General features: G+C 33.7%; 1 long non-coding RNA gene across 2 annotated transcripts; it reads left to right on the top strand.

The window, feature by feature from the left end:
* The first annotated feature begins 1368 nt into the window (after positions 1 to 1368).
* LOC148906734 (uncharacterized) lies at positions 1369 to 16230 on the top strand. 2 transcript variants are annotated; one of them, XR_016121245.1, is made up of 3 exons: positions 1369 to 1574; positions 2864 to 3002; positions 14793 to 16230. It is a non-coding gene; the product is annotated as an uncharacterized LOC148906734 (long non-coding RNA). The 2 variants fall into 2 exon arrangements; XR_016121244.1 differs by having other exon boundaries at positions 14605 to 16230.
* Positions 16231 to 17618: the final 1388 nt, after the last annotated feature.

Here is a 17618-nt window from a genome sequence, read left to right as displayed (position 1 = left end):
ATAGCTTCAAAACTCTAACAATTTTATTGGTTCTATATAGTAAGCCAAACTTGAGCCAAATGACTCGACTCCGAAGGTTGTAGCTATACCTATTTAGCGTATAAATAGGGTTATTTCCTTCCCATGGTGCACGTCGATATGTATCGATATATTGATATATTGATACTTCGGTAACGGCCATAGTTTTTGCAAAAGGCTGTATATATATATATATCCTATCAGCGTTCAATACATATTTCTGAGTCTTTCAATTTGCATAATTGGCATAAGTTTCTTCATATACTGCGAGGATCAGCTCAATTTGATGCATTATATATAATCGACCGGACTCGCACGGAAAGTTAAAATCGTGGTCAAAGGCATGCGAAAGCGCAGTAGGGTAGCTAATTAGGTAAGCTTTCTTGAGAGCTGTGCAAACGGTAATATGGAGTTGATGAAATGGCTCATTGTATTCAGGCCCCGTCCACACGTGTCCGGAAATTTGTGTATTCGTATCCGGAAATTTCCGAAAACGGTCTCCAGAGTGGACATTTTCGAATACGCTCCGAATAACGGATACGTGTGGACGGTCGTATCCGCAATTTTTCGAATACGCTGACGTAAACATGATTTTGCGCATGCTCAAAAAAAAAAACTATCCGTCAAAGGGGCTAGGCACTAGCGTGCATCAGGGCGAATCAAGGAATTTCCGGATACGCGTGGACAATGAAAACGATTCGAATACGCTGCGTATGGACGCAAACATTTTGGTATCCGAAAAAAAAAATTGCGGATACAAAAATTACCGGATACGTGTGGACGGGGCCTCAGTTAACAAAGAAAACGCATGCTAACGATTCCCTAGAGTACATGATAATCTAAGACTCTAAAAAAGACTGTAATTTATTCCGCTCCTAGATTCTGATTCAAAAGTGTACTCAATATTGTCCCGATTTAATAAGCTGCTCAATATTTTGTTGAGTGTATTATAAACAAAAAATCGCACAACATTCTCGTACAATTCTGAATTTATAGATACTCGTGATGTTTCGAAAGTTCTGAAATTGGACTCTCCTTTTAAGGCTCGTCCAATTTTGACACTTTCAAAACATCACTTTTACCTATAAATTTCAAATTGTACTTGAGATCGTGCGATTTCCTATAGACCCCTTGTGGCACTTTGGAATGCAGCTCAATCTGGGGAACAAAACAATAATTTTGATTCTCAGGAGACTGGAATTCTTTTGTTTTGTTCCCCGGATGGAGCTGTTTTGACGTATATATCCTCCTTTGCATGGAAATGAGAACAAATCGCACTGCGCATGAGCAAAACATTTCCCTAGCAACCAACCGCGCGAAGTCTGGTAAATAGGTAATAAAAGTCACGTACACAGAAATCCGTGCAAGCAAATCGAGTACGCACAGGAGCTGATGTTCAATCAAATCTTTCTCTGGGATGCATATCTCGTGCTTTGGTAACTATTCTACAAATATTATTTCAACTAATTGACTTTCTGAGGATGGAGATTGGGGAATACGTACCTGGAACGAAATGGCGTACTCGGAGATGAAATTAAAGAAAAACACTCCCACGTGTAAGTCTTATATGAGTTAATACTAACCAAAAGAAAGGTTTGTGATAAGCTTAAGTTAAACCCAAAAGACGCAATTCATAGCCTAATACTCGCCAAATTCTTTAACTTGTAAAACCAATTTGCCAGATATAAGGCTTTCAGTTTGTATTTAAAAAGTTTAAAGTTGTCTTCAGCCGCATACGTACTTCGAAAATGACGTTCAAGAATTAAATGCAGTCAAAAGTTTCACGAGCGATTCTTCTAGATCACGACTTTATCTTTTAATTATTAAAGGGACGTATGAAAATTCATAGAAATATCCCCGTCGTATTTGATTTTATAATCTTTACTCAAAGACACCAATGTTTTTATTATTATTATTATTGTGTAGCGTATCCTTCTTAATACCACTGTCTTCATTGGCGGTGAGCTAATCGTTAGATTACGAGCCCACAAACATTGTTATATACAAACTGTTTCATTTTTCTCATACTCTGATTGGGCAAGTGAGTATCATGTGAACATGAACAAGTTTCGATGTTTGCCCGGCAACAACTCCCAGAGGGCAAAAAAAGGTGATTGCAAGGGAATGATTGACACAAAATTTAGGGAAATAATCAAAATTTTATATGATGAATTCACATTTTACACATTGTGCGCATGGATTGAAAGTTTCATAAATCCTTATTAATAACTCTTACTCACATGCTTTTAATTCAAAGAGCGTTGAAAAAGTCATATATGATGGCCATGAATTTGTTTTCTGCATTTCTTTGATGTTTTTGATGTTTTTTTTTTTGAAGTGATACTTTAAACCCTTAGGTTACTCTGTAGTGCAGATATTTCCCTTGAATTCTGATTGCTACTTCATTTCCCAACTGGTCAAAATTTGTATAATTAATGAAGCCTGGGATGACGTCACAGTCAGTAACATAATGGTAGTATATAAACCTTCATACCTTCATCCATTCAATTATTGTAGACTAGGGAGTTAACAGAAAAACAAAAGGTCAAATTCGGCCTTCCAAGCTCATGCTCATAATGAGCAAACTGTGACTGTTGAGAAGGATCATTTAGAGTTCATAATTCTAATTCAATGTACTATTTTATTAGAAACACCGACGCAGTCCACGCTAGTGTTTACTAGCCATCATCTAATTCAATGATTCATTTAAGGCACATGCACTACTTTGTGATGCTGTACTTGATGACTCTCATAAGATGTATAATAACTGAGTCAGACTACTACCTGTACCTATACCACAAACAAAATTTAATTGAAACCTCTTGCTTATAATTGCAATCCACAGTGTCCAGCAACAAATACTGGAGGCATTTCTAAGAAAAAAGGTAGAGGACCTATCAATCATGATCAAGAAATGAACTTGAAAAATGGACATCTACATAATATGGTATACGTCATGAAAGAAATATTGCCAGAGAATTCAGGTAAAAAAAACCTCACATTTTTATAGTCAAAAGACCCATCAGACAAATTTAAAAAAGAAAATAATGTGATTGAGGAATTTCTATATTCATTTACTGGTCACAGAAGAGTCCCTAGGCTTACAGAGAGTGATGGTCGTAAAATTTTTTTTTTTGCAAAAAATATAGTGACTATATATATTTAGTATAAATATTTTGAATGATCAAATTTTTGATTATTATTTGTTTTAATTTTTCTTTGACATATTCTCTTAATATTATAAAGTGCCCTTCACCCCTCAGACTCACAATACCTTTAGTACTTGTTCTACATGAAGTAAAAAGTCGAATGGTAGCATATATCTTATAGAGGCTGGAAAGTGTTTTGTGCTTTCACATTATGAACAAAAAATTTTTTATGGCTATATGACAGCAAGTAAACCTGGAAAGCCAAAGACTATAAACCAGAGATCACAATGAACATGAAAAAATGACGTAAGATGCTGCTATGACAACATCAGAACCATTGCTATTCCATCAAAAGTGTTTATTTAAAGTGCAAATGAACCCTTTGACAATACCTTCATTACTGGTTCTGCATAAAGTAAATAGCTGATTGGCAAAATATTTCTTGATTTGAGTGATGCGTCTCTAAGTTATGAAGGTTTATACTTCCAATAATGTTAATGATGTTGACGTCAGGTAAGGTATTTGAGTGTTTTTGTTGTAATTAGTATTACTAAATGCTGGCCATTTTGGAAATAGAAATTTTAAATAGCTTGAAATCATGTAAACCATGAGTAAAATAATGATGCTTTTTAAATACAGCTGTTTATATGGACCAGTTTGATTTTGTATATTTAATTAAGCCTTAAAAGACGTCACACTCATTAGCATATATTGAAAGTATAAACCTTCATACTTAGAAATGCATCACTCAAATCAAGAAATATTTTACCATTCAACTATTTACTTCATGTAGAATCAGTACTGAAAGTATTATCGAAGGGTTCATCTGCACTTTAAAAAATCATAACTCAAGATGGAACCAAATGGTGAATTTTTTTAAAAACCGGAATATTTCAACTTTGTATCATAATCTTCTATCTGACATGAAAAGAAAAAATTATGTAAGAGGGAATTCGTAAAAATCAATAAAGTTTGTTTGAAATAGTTCCCTCTTACAGAATTCTTTAAAATTTTCCTTACGTTTTTGAAAACATAAACTAAAGCCCTATGCAAAATTTGAAGAAATTTCACTGCAGAACTTTCATACCATAACCATATTTGGAGTTTGGATTGACAATGTCATTGTTTTATGCAAATGAGGTACAGAGTTCACCAGTAGTGGTGTGATATTCCAGCAAGGAAATGTTTTTTCTATGAAGCATCGGCAGCTTGATTTGGAGGTATTTTGAAAACTGTTAATTCTGAGCCATTTTATCCATATATATGGAGTGCTGGAGGGGAATCCTGAGAGCACATTAAAGTCAAAAGTTCGTACATTATGTTTGAGAAATGTTGGCAGAATTATCCTGTGAGCTTGTAAATAGATTTTTCCCGAATATGTGGTTAATGGAGAGAATGCTGTGAGGCTGATAATTTATTTTGTAAGTAGGACCAAGTGGCCCAACACTTTCTTTTCAAATTTCTGGAATTTAATTCCATAATACATTGCGATGCAGACTATATAGCATCAATATTTTACTCATTGGCTTGCATAAAGGTTTATTATATAACTAGGCACAACAAATACACTCAAATGCCTCCTGTAACATCACAGTCATTAACATGTTGAAAGTATAAATCTTCATAGTCAAGGTGAGATAACCGGTCATGATGCCCCCATGCATCCATAAGGCCCGCAGCGTATACAATGATGCCCCTAGTCTGTGCTACCATGACGTCCCCAGTATAAACCATGTCACTCTCCTAGTCTATATAAAGTCTCATAAGAAGAGTTTTTTTAGAAGTTTAACGATTATTATAGCGCTACGAACCTGTGTAAATCGATCACTTTTGGAGTTGTTTCACGATCATTACGGTGTTAAAAACGATATCTACAAGCTAGCAAACACTGTAGTTAAGCGATGTCCTTCTTGAATTTTGTCACTGATAATTATATAGTTCCAGAACACGATATAGATGTATAGGAGTTAAAGAACATCATTCAGATGCTTAGGAATCAACCACAATTCTTCTAATAATCAACCATAATTCTTCTAAATCAACCATAAAATCAAATGATAAGGAATTCAACCACATTTCTAAGAAATGTTCATGAAGATTAAATTAAAATTTTTATTTTATTCACGCTGTTGTCATGAAGCACTCTCAACATGGCCTGAGATCAACATTCAGAATGTCTTTATAAGCACATTAAGTACAATTGTAACATTAAAAACCTTCATACTTAAAGAACATCCTTTCGGTGCATTTGGAGTTCTATAGAACATCATTTCACCAAGAATATTGAAACGTTTTTCTTCAAGAAGGATTGTTTTTGAGACGTGCACCTTTGCGTTTCAAACTCTTTTGTTATTTACACAAATTATTATGAGCTCTGAAATTCATCTGCAAATGTTGTTTTTGAGACGTGGTTTGTGTTTCGCATTACCAATTGAAGTTATCAAACAGCCTATTGTTATCAATGCAAACCCAGGAGGTCGGACAACTCCCTGCACGAATGGATAAATTATATAAAGAAATAACTCAAGATCATTTATTCATTTATTATTTATGTATTTATTCATGTTTTTACTTATGTATTTACTTACTTATTTATTTACTTATTTATTTATTCATTTATTTATTTAATTTAGTTTTTTCTTCAAAATTATTAATCACACAACTTATTTACATAGATCCTTTTCAATTCTATTCACCACAACTTTTTTTGTGACACAATTAGGTTTACATGGCTCCTTTTTACATTCTATTTCTATTTACAACATTTACAACAATAAAGCAACAAACTAAAGACCACAGTGATAGCAAAAAAAGAAAACATGAAGCAAAAAAAAGAGATATAATTATATATGGTTGGATATGAATTGACTGAAAACAAATATAATATATGACTGTACTTTTAACGCTATGCTGCTCCCTGCCATTCAGAATTATTTATGCTAATAAATGCTGGGAATATTTAAAAATAATATAAAACTATCGAAAATTATAAAACTCTCACTCTTAAAAAACTGATAAGATTGTTCAAAAAATGATTCTCATAGTTAAAATCTGTGTTTATTCAGCATTAAAAAAAATTTATACTTATTGTAGCCATATCAGTTGAATAGTTAGTGCGCTATGATGTTTTTAGTGAACATCAGTCGTGAAGGTCCCCTGGTACCTTAATTAAGCTGTCTTTGTTTTGTTTGAGACTACTCATTTTTCCTTTCACATTTTGTTTTTTTCCATAAAGCTGGAATTTTGCGTGAATTATTCCAGACCAATTAACCCATGAAATCCTTATCCTGAAGTCCTTTATTTTTGCTTTTACTTTTACATTTACTTTTACAATTTACTTTGACACCATTACCATCACATAAATCAGAGATATTGTTGATATTCAAGGCAGAGAAATCTTCATAAAAAATGGAGTTTCCCCCTATTTGTATATATTTCTATTATTCCATATATTATATTCATTGAATATCGTATTTGGTTCATCGCTATTATTTTCTGATATCTCTGACCACGTTATTAATACCCTCTTGTAGAAAGCTGGAACATTCTTTTGGATCCTTTTACTATCAAAATTATTCTTTATTTGGTGAAATCCTCCTATATTTTTAAGATATGTTGATGGATTCGAACAATTTAATTGCCCCTTTGATTCGCTTTGTTTTTATACAGGACTGGAAATCTGGAAACTTTTAAATCCTCCTAACTTTTATAATCACCGACTATAAGGTGCTATAAGTTTGATTTTTGTTTTTTTCCATTCCAGATGAAATTTTGTGTTGTATTCTCTATTATTTTAACAAAATCTTCTAAAACATGAAGCACAGAGCAATTTTGGCAGAGCGAGCGTGACTTCAATACTTGGATTTTACTGTAAAGTGTTAGGTGCATTGGATCTATAATGACAGAATACTTCTGGGATTGTCTGAAAGTTAGTGAATTATATCGGTTTGAAATTCTGATCATACTATACTTATCATCATACAAAAATATATGCCCAGTATTTTGAGGCCTTCTTCATGAAAATTAATCCATTGAAAATTTTTATTTAAATCTCATGGGGGTCCTCGGTTTCCTCTACCCATCCATCCAGCTTGACTTCTTTGCATTTATTTTCAATGATGAATAGTCATAAAATTATTCTAATATTTCCAAAACTTTGTTGAACGAATTAAAGACAAAAGTGGTATCATCTGCATATTCACACCTTTTATGTCATTACAACTCTGAATCATGATCGCCATGATTTCTATGGTTAGTATAAAAAGATAAGGGGAGATAGATATAGGGTCTCCTTTGCTTTGTTTCTCTATGGACCTTTAAAAAATCTGTTGCTTTACCATTGTAATGATACAGCTTTGATTGTCATGCAAAAGAATTCTCACCCATTTGATAAAATTGTCATCAAAGCCAAATTTATGTAGGACTGCTGCAAAGATAAAATTATGTTCAATCGATGGAGTCGAATGCCTTTTCAAAGTCCACTGCAAAAAGCAGCAAATATTTTTCTTTGTGTTTTATGTAGTGTTTAAAAAACGAGTAGGAGTGTATTATCAGATTCAATAGAAGCTCCCACACGTTGCATATTGCGTGCCAAGGCAAAGACAGGCACGTTAGTCAAAGATCATTAGGGTTGACTATGACCTTGATGAAGCTCTATGTCTTCATCTAAACTTGGATGCATACTTCATCCCTGATGAATTCATCCTCATAGTATTCGAGTGGTCTTTATATAAAGATCACATGTGTCTTTATATAAAGACACATGTTTCTTTATATAAAATCACTTGAATACTAATGAAGAGGACTTTATCGGGTATAAAGGTTCATGCACGTGACGTGTATGGTGGCTCCAATTGGACCATAAGCTTATGAATTATTAATGAGTGTTTTAAATAATCCATAATATCTCAAATTATCTTAATGGGTTCATCTATATTCCTTCCTTTAACAAAAACAGCTTTGTAACAGCTGACTAGAGACGGCAAAACTTTAGCCATTGTATTACTTAGCACTCTACTACACATTTTAACATCCACATTGATAAGGCTGATAGGTCGCCATGCATCCAAGTTTCTATTATCTTTGCCAGGTTTTTCTAGTAAGGTATGTAAACTCATGACAAGATCATATATTTATTATGCCGTCCTTATAGTCTCAATGTCATGGTATACACTGGGGGCCTCATGGATGGGGGCCTCATGGATGGGGGCCTCAAGACCGCAATTCTAAGGTGATTTCCTTGAAATAGAAGGAGAAATTTCATTTCCTCCAAAGATTGCATAGTCCTTTATTGTACCATGATTGTTTCAAATATGCAATAAAAATGAGTGTCACCATTCTCATTTTACTGCTACATGACCTCAAAATATGACAACATATGGCCTCGAGAATGGATATTATTGTAACTGGAAGTCAAATAAAGATAACACATGTTCCTGGAAAGATTTTCCACTTATGGTGTTTCTATGCTTTTTTGATAGTCTTTATTTGAGTGGCCTTTTAAAAAACTTGGCCTTTTAAAATTCATGCCAGACTTGTTTAGATTTATTTAGATTGAAGTTTATGAGGATGTGGTGCAGTACGTATATGCTTTTCAGGATATGATTGGGATCGCTTACAATTCAACTGCTAGTCCAACTGATTTCAATGCTGTCTTGTTTCTCATTAATTCTCGTAACCAGAACCTTCTCAGCAAAAAATCAAAGGCTCTGTAACACACAAACCGGAAGACCAAGATTCTGGGGGTTTTTTTTGGAATGAAAAACCATCAAGCTCATGATCAATTATACATTGATTACAATTATATGGAACAGTTTATTTTGTCTGTAATTATTGGGTACAACATGATGGGTACAACGTATAAAGTATTATAACTCACCTTGCTGTAGGTATAAAAATTAAGCCTGAATTTGCCTTAATTAATTCATAAGCAGAAGTATGTCTAATAACTGAGAATCAATTATTTTCTTAAAATAACCATGTAAATTGTTTTAATGTATCAAAGGGTTGTTAAATTTTGGTTAGAAAAGTAAGGGGTTGCCATGCATTTAAAAGAAATAATAAAGCTTAAGGTAGTTACGAACCTTTGCTAATATTTTCTTAAACAATATCTTACTTTGACTACCTACCTATAACCTGAAAAAATATTTCGTTATTTCATGCAAATTTTGAGGTAAAATTGAACGTATTTCTAAACAAGCCAAGATTTTTATTGCCTGACCTGCTGGTCGGTTTTGTTGACAAATATATGACTTCATAAGAATGAGGTCGTCTGTTTTATGAGTCGTGAGTCTGTGATTCATGAGTCGATTAAAATAAATTAGAAAACTCATTAATAATTCATGAAGAAAACACAATAGAAATCATGACCATGAAGGTGATTTTATATCGGATATAGATTCGTCTTCATTTGCATAAACTTTAACTTGGATTTTCTCTATCAAACTTGGTTCATTTCGTAAAAAAATCGGTACACAATGAGAACAAACATCATAAGTTTTCTAAGCCGTTCAATAATCTCGCAGATCGTGTTTTATCGGGTCTAAAACCACTCGGCTGCGCCTCGTGTTTTATACCCGATAAAACACTCCTGCTCGTTTATTAAACAGTACTTATAATATGCATATCTCGATCTCGTGAACATTATCAAAAATGGTACCAGTATTGAAGTTATAGCCAGTATTTCATGTGTCTAGCTTTATTGTCTAGCCAACTGAACACTAACACAGTAAACCAAAAACATCAGGTGAAAGTAATCCAGTGAAAAATTTCGAGGTTAACTAAAGTGCGAGTCTGCGAGTCCGAGCCTCTGTGTGCGAGCCATGAGCCTATATTTTGCAAGCCTTCAGTTTTTAAGCATACAACTTTTGTAATTTTGAACCTGAAAGAAGCGAACAAGACTTTTGAGTTTAGATAAAGAACCATACTTCGGGAGTAAATCGGAAAGCAGCCAAGCGAGATGAGACCGTGCATGGTGCGAAAGAATTTGGTGTTATGATCATTAGCAAACAATAGAATTCCCAGAGCATCAAATCGTTGGGAAACGATCAATGTTTTCTGTATTTCTCGTTCGCTTTAGATCGCTTTAAATGAGTTCAATAGTCTTGCAATTTTGTGTAATATTAGTTTAAGTTCTAATTTGTATGCTGACGCAATTTTGAGAGAAATGATCAGCGAATTTTAGAATAATGGAAGATCTAGTAAGATTGACTAGAAAACTGCGATGAAAAGTGTGCATCAAATGTTTACCCCGTCTTCTGCACTATACGTTTTCACAAAATCGCATAAGTCGATTACCTTCAAAATGTTCCTTTTAAAACTAGATACAGAGTAAAACTAAATGAGCAATAACTTTTGTGAATATATAGCTCTGAAATATTAATTTCGGCCGTATGAAATCCATTGTTTAGTTTTGAAGTAGATTATGCACTATATTTAAAGAATCTCAAATATCTCATTATTAGCTAGATAGATTTTTTCAAAAATCCCCACAAATGGAGGCATCCAGTATATAATTATGTGGTACGAAGCATTTTAGTGTTGAACGCTCTGCAAGGCTAAGTTTATTTTCTAAACGAAAACAAATATTTCATCATAATCACGTGTTATGACGTCTGATCTCATAAAAAACTGCATCAAACATTAATTCAATCTTTATGTGACTTATGTTCAAAAAAGATTTGCAATAGAATAAAAGACGTTTATGCACTAGCGTTCCAAAAGTGGAAGGTAGCGGTCAAGCGTGAGGGGGTCCAGCCACCTTAAAAGTCTTTAAAAAATGATGAGGTCATGATTTTACTAACACAAGGGAAAAAAAGTCTTTTCAAAAGATTTTGATAAATTTCCATTTTAAATTGTCAATTATTTTGTTTCTTTACTAAAATAACCACTAAAATAAACCCCTACTACTATGACTCTAATAGTTGGCTATAAAATATATGTACATTAATTTTTAACTTTATGCTCCCTATATTTTGATCATTAGGAGCTACAAAGAGATTATGTTCCTATTTTTTTCAAAACAAATTATTTTTGCATGTCAAGCAAAAGCATGCCGCTTCGATTTCCCTGCTATGCTGTGAAAAACAAACACAGAGAAAAACTCTACATTTTTAAGCTTTATAGTTCCAGGAAGAATATTGGGTTTGTAGGAAAGTTACTATTGGCTTTTTACTTCACAGCAGAAAAGCATTTCTAAATTATTTAGTACATAATAAAATGATTCCTTAGTTTGAAAACTACAAAAAGACTTTCATGATGACAATGTTTAGCGATTGAAGAAAGATTTCAAAACTATGATTACACAACTAGATATTGATTTGACAAACGGTAAATTCTCAATTTGCATAATATGTATTCCAAGTTTGTTTTTATTCAAGTTTTATAGTTAGGTTTAAATGTAGAGAAACTGCCCAAACGAACTGTAATGGCCAATTCCACATTAAAAACAATTCAAATCCCTCATTTTTCCTCAAATATTTTGGTAATGAAATGCAGGAACCCTGAAGGCTATATTAAAAATATTGCGTTGCTTGAATATTGACCACCCCTAATCCAGGGGGAAGCATACTCTAGCAATAATGCATAGGTGCCTAAGGTCTTATCTCTCAATAGGACTCAATCCAATTTTCATCATAGCAGACTTTTAAACTGCCAAATATGTGTTGAGGACATTATAGGTTATATCTCAAAGAATTAAAGCTAAAGCTATTTCAATATTCTAGCAATGATGCGTAGGTGCCTAAGGTCTTTATTGGATTCTTACAAATCCAATTTTCATCATAGCAGACTTATAATCTGCAAAATATTTAGTGTTGCGGACATTACGTAATGTAAAAAAATTAAAGCTAAAGCTATTTTAATACTCTAGGTGCCTAAGGTCTTATCTCTCAATGGGCTCTTTCAAATCCAATTTTCATCAATTTTTTAGTAAATAAATTCTCAAGCAATTGATCTTTTTTCGCACAATATTCATGGGACTGCTTAAAAGTTATACCATAGTATTATGTGAAAATCTGTGATGTCATACACTCCACACTAAACTTTACTCCATACATTTCTCTGTTGTTTTTCTTTTGTAATCAAAATATCTTCTCATTTTATACTCAGTATTGAAGAAAAGAAACGGCTATAAAATGATTCTAACCACAAGTTATGGACATGAAGTCCCTAAGAGGCCCGGGGGGGGGGAGGGGGTACTCCTGCCAGGATTTGGGTAGGGGTGTTCCGCTGGGATTCTGAAAGGGGTACCCTGTTTATGACAAAAAAACTCAAAATTATAGGCCCTATTTATGACAAAAGATATAATTAATTGCACTGTGTTCCTGTTTCAATTATCATGTCAGCTCGCGTATTGTTTTTTTTTTTTTGATGACCATAATAACCAGTTTCGGTCAATACAAAAGTAGAAACCCTGAATATGACAGGAAACTCAAGGAGAACTTGGAATTTGAGTGAAATTGCATACCCTGTTTATGACAAGAAGCTCGAAAAACCATACCCTGTTCAGCGGATCATCCCCGTATAGTCCATATATGGGAGTGCTAATAAGAGGAGGGCTTAAATAGAATTAAAGTAAAACATGAAGTTATTTACGACGAAATGTATGGAGTGATGTTTAGTGTTGAGTGTATGATGTTACAGACATCTATAAAAATTTGTAAAATTATAATATTTCCCATTGGAAGAAAATTTTTTAGGTTTCAGCCGAATTAAATTCCCAAAGATTTTCATGCTAGTCCCCCTTTAATTTACATAAATATGTAACTAACAAAATAATGAGAGACCAATAACAAGTACAGCACAGTACATCAGGTGGGGAGGGGGGGTCTGGGCCCCCCAATGATTTCGTAACTTTTTTTTAAAGTATATGTGCAGCTAAATTTCAAACACTATTATCTTTAAATTGATCATGGAGGCGACTCATTTTTCCAAAAAAAAAGTTCACATAGTTGGCATTTGTAAATGATATTCACAAAGCTGGGATATTTCAGTTGCAAGTTTTTTGTTGAACAAGATGTCGAGAGAAAAACTACTGCAAAAAGGACACAGAAAACACTCATTTCGTGGGTATCAAATTCTAAACGGATGCCCTTAGTCTTTAGATAGCAAACACGTTTTTGTCTGTTAAAGAAAACAGAAAGAGGTCGTTTGGCAAGTTCAGCAAGAAAGACATATCAAAACACTTTAAAGCATCGAAATCAACTCAGACTAATAATAGACCCTTTTCGGGTTGCAAATTACGGCTGTGTTTCTTGATTACGGACTCATTTACTCGGGCTTAGTTTCGATTTTGTGAAGAATATTCACATGTTCCAGTCAAGGTCTGTCAAGTTTCAAAGTGTTTGTGTTGTTGAAGTTGTGCATTCTTTACTTTACCGTTGGTATTTGTGAGTAATTAATAGACACTGATACAAGCCCCACCTTCCCCCCAATAATTTTACCCCTGCTAAGGGCCTGTACATGCAGTAAGTACAGACCAGTACATTACGTAATGTATTTTGTCTGGACAAGTAAAAAACCCACAAAAAAGACAGGCCACTTTAAGATAAGACTTTTTGTTGCAAAAGAGAGAACATGTATCTCAGAGTTAACTTCCCAAAAAATGTTTTCAAAAGGTACACCTACTTGCAAGAACGTTGACATAAGAAAATAGAACATTAGTAATTTAGTGAGAAAGGAATACATTAAAAGACAAAAGAAAAAGTTCAGCTTCAGTGATCTCCTTTTGTTTTTTAATATAATTCCTATCCCACTAAATCACCAATGTTCTATTTTCGTATGTCAATGTTCTTGCGAGTTGGTGTGTATATATTTTATAAAAAGTTAATTTATAGTCACTTACAAATTTATTGGTTGTGGTTACACTAGTGAGAATTAAATCCATGATAATAATAATCACCAAGAAACTTGCTGTAATCTAAAACTAGTGACGAGAAAATGAACTGAGAGAAGGAATCCCCATGCCCCTTCATGTGCACACTTTGATGCTATTTTTAGAATGATTGATGCTATTTTGAACTCGTTACCATGCCCGCGCGATAATCATGCTTCCCTATAATGCCTAGTTTTAGGTTAGAAAAGCACCATATTTCGTTACGTCCACGACAAAAACACAGGCTTTTGTTTACTGCAAGACATGACAGCCACCTACCCTCAAGAAATCAACCAATCAGGTTCTTCGCTCAAAATATCTCCAAGCTAAAAATAGCATCAAACTGTGCACATGATGGTTACAAGGCTATAATTATAGGTAGGATTCCTTGTCCGATCTCTTAGTTCATATTCTCTTGCTAGTGATGTATCTTGATATTACTACAAGTATCTTCTTTACTAATACAATAGATCAACTTTAAACTTGAATTTCAAGGCAACAATCCAGAGTGTAATGTCTGCAACACATTGTTTTTGTTTTATTTTATTTAATTTAATTTAACAGCTTTATTGGCAATCTACAATCAACAAGAGAAAATAATTACGAAAATGGAAGAAAAGAACAAGGCTGTAGAAAACCAAAGGGGAGAGGCAAACGGGATGTGCATGGAGTACCCATGCGAGGCAGCTCCCCTCAAAATTAAAAGATATATATTAAGGAAACTACAAAGTAATTGTTTCATTCTACTTAAGTTCTATGACAGGAACATTCTCTAATAGCTGACCAGGTACACTGGAATGTCAAAAATGTTTTTGACGAGAAGAAGAAGAATTATATTGGAAACAAAGTTCTTAAATGAGGAAACATTAATTTGGTTAAACTAGATGAAGGATCACTACATATAAGATTCCAAAGTTTAATAATACGATTAAAGTAGGAGGCTGGAAAAGAAGAAGTTTTACAAGTTTGTATTTTCAGCATGAGACTAGGGTTATTGGAGTTTCTAGAGCATCCATGTGGTATAAAGTCAACAAAAGCATTGAAATTAATACAGGAACAACCATGACTAAGAATTATAAAAAAAAGATTAGGTCCTTTATAATTTCACGGTCATGACATATAATGGTACGAGCTTAAAAAAGTGCCTATCACCCTTTTGACAATATTCTCAGTATTGATTCAAGATGGGGTAAGCTGTTAATAACCCGAAAAAATTACATAGTTTGATTGCGGCTTCTTGAAGTTATGAAATTTTTTCCATGTCATATGCTAGTGCTGTGACGTATGAGGAGGCATTTATGGTTATTAGTTGTTTCTCGTAATTCGAAACACCGGCTTCTATGGGAAAACTAACTTGCAATCATTTCTATAAGAGCAATGGGCAAAACAATGACGTATTTCAAATTTAATTTATCTGTACCAGTAGTGTTTTGTATATTAAATGATTACTCCTCATATGTCACAGCATTAGCATATGACATGGAAAAACCTTCATAACTTCAAGAAGCCGCACTCAAACTATGTAATTTTTTCAGGTTATTCAACATCTTACCCCATGTAGAATCAATACTGAGAATATTGTCAGAAGGGTGATAGGCACTTTAAGAGCTATTAAACGTTCCTTGTATGTTGAATCACTTATCATTTCCTTTAAAATCCATCTAGTAGCTAGGGTTCAATTTTTGCCTTGAGAGAAATGTGTTGAGGAGACCAAACAACACTGGCATAACAAAGTTGTGATTTAACTAGGGATAATTAGAGTGTACGACGAACATTAACATCAGGTAAAAAGGAGCAAATCCTTTTCAACAGACCCAAGAGCTTGACGGGAATGTTAGCTTTTAGCCACCATGCAGTGTATATAATGTGAATTCCAAGTGAGTGTATATTAAGTGACCGTTTTACCAAGATCTTTCTCGTCCTTCACTTTATGCAGGTCGTTGGAGCCAAGTTTATAGTTAAAGCACTTTACATTTTGGATACATTAAATTTAAGATTGTTACAAGTACTCCAAATGTCCAGACAGCAGAGAGCTTGTTGTAGGTGGAGAGCATCATCTTCAGCTTTTTACACACATGCACACAATCCCAAATAATAATTAATCAAAAAAATTTTTTTTACATAGGTAGGCAATGTTAGTCCCTTACGATGTTAGAAAATATATTTGCTTATAAAAAGATGACTCAAACATTTGGTTGTTTTTTCATTAATGTCTGCAACAACCTTTTAAAAACCCTTTTAAAGATACAGTAATGGTAAAAAGGTAAATTATACACCGTGAAAAGATGAAAAAACCTACTGAAGTTTCAGACGCTAGTCCTTCGTCTTTCACTCCGACGAAGGACTAGCGTCCGAAACGTCACTATGTATAATTCAGGGTGTATAATTTACCTTTTTATCATTACTGCTTCATTGGAAACACCGACACAGCTCATACTAGTTTTTAGATAGTTATATCTCCTTATTTTAAAGATAGAAAATTGCCTTTTTTTAGTGCTTTATTGAAAGAGGAACACCTAAAGGTAATGTTTGCGTTTTTAACTTGTGGTAGATGATTGGTAACTTCATTTTTGTGATTTGTTAATGAGCAGTGAAGAAACGATTTTAAGAAATAAACAAGTTTCTTTAATCCAAACATGTTTCGGCGTACATACCGCTATCATTCAGTGGATGTTAATGATGTAATAATATAACCTAGATTATATATTAGCTAATTAATGAGAGCACGTGAGAATTTGGTGCCTAATATAGAAAAGAACAGTATTATGAGTAGCAAAGATTACGCAATAATTAAGGGTGAGTTTAGTGTGTTAACTGTTGATTCAAAAGGGGTTGTTCCCATTTGATATGTATAGCCTATTTGATTTTGGATAGCTTTAACTTTGTCAAAGAAATCAATTCATTATACACCAACAATCATTTCATGGTATATCTTTTGACATAGAAAGCTTATTTACTAATATTCCTTGTGAAAGAAAGCATTGATCTTGCAGTTCGCTACATTAAAGAGGGTAAACCTGATCTATTAAGATCACAATCGACGAACTCGATTATTTACCTTAGCAACAATGGGTACTCATTTCCTTTTTCGTGGTTTATCCCGGGGAAGGGGGGGGGGGGGACGGGGGAAAAAAAGTATCAGAGATGCGGGGCGTAGCACTTGGGGTTAAAAATCCGCGATTTCGTATCTTTTAGGGTGTTAAACGCGAATTTTTGAAAATCAGCATTTTCTGGTATCTCTTAGGGTGTAGGTAGTAGTTTTTTGACTACTACATTAGCAATTCTAAGCATGCAACAACATCAAATTTACTATGGAGAAACAAGATCATAATGTTTTGCCCTTTCTTGATATACATATAGATACTCTAGTGACCGTACTTTAACATCTATTTATGGAAAGAAAACATTCATAGGTCTATTTACCAACTATATTAGTTTTTCACCACTATCATACAAAGTTGGTTTATTGTGCACTTTGATTGATCGCATTTATAAGATCAATAACACTTGGCCAGGCTTTCATGTTGACATAAAAAAATTTCTATCCGCAAGGTCTTATTGACAAAACCATCAAGCAT

The sequence above is a fragment of the Actinia tenebrosa genome, unplaced genomic scaffold (genome assembly GCF_029948245.1).
Source record: "Actinia tenebrosa isolate PJP-AT-01 unplaced genomic scaffold, QUT_ActTen_1.0 PGA_scaffold5__44_contigs__length_20552954, whole genome shotgun sequence".
In the NCBI taxonomy this organism is placed as follows: Eukaryota; Metazoa; Cnidaria; class Anthozoa; order Actiniaria; family Actiniidae; genus Actinia; species Actinia tenebrosa.
The sequence above is the reverse complement of the archived record's forward strand: the minus strand, read 5'-3'. Positions and strand labels throughout refer to the sequence as shown.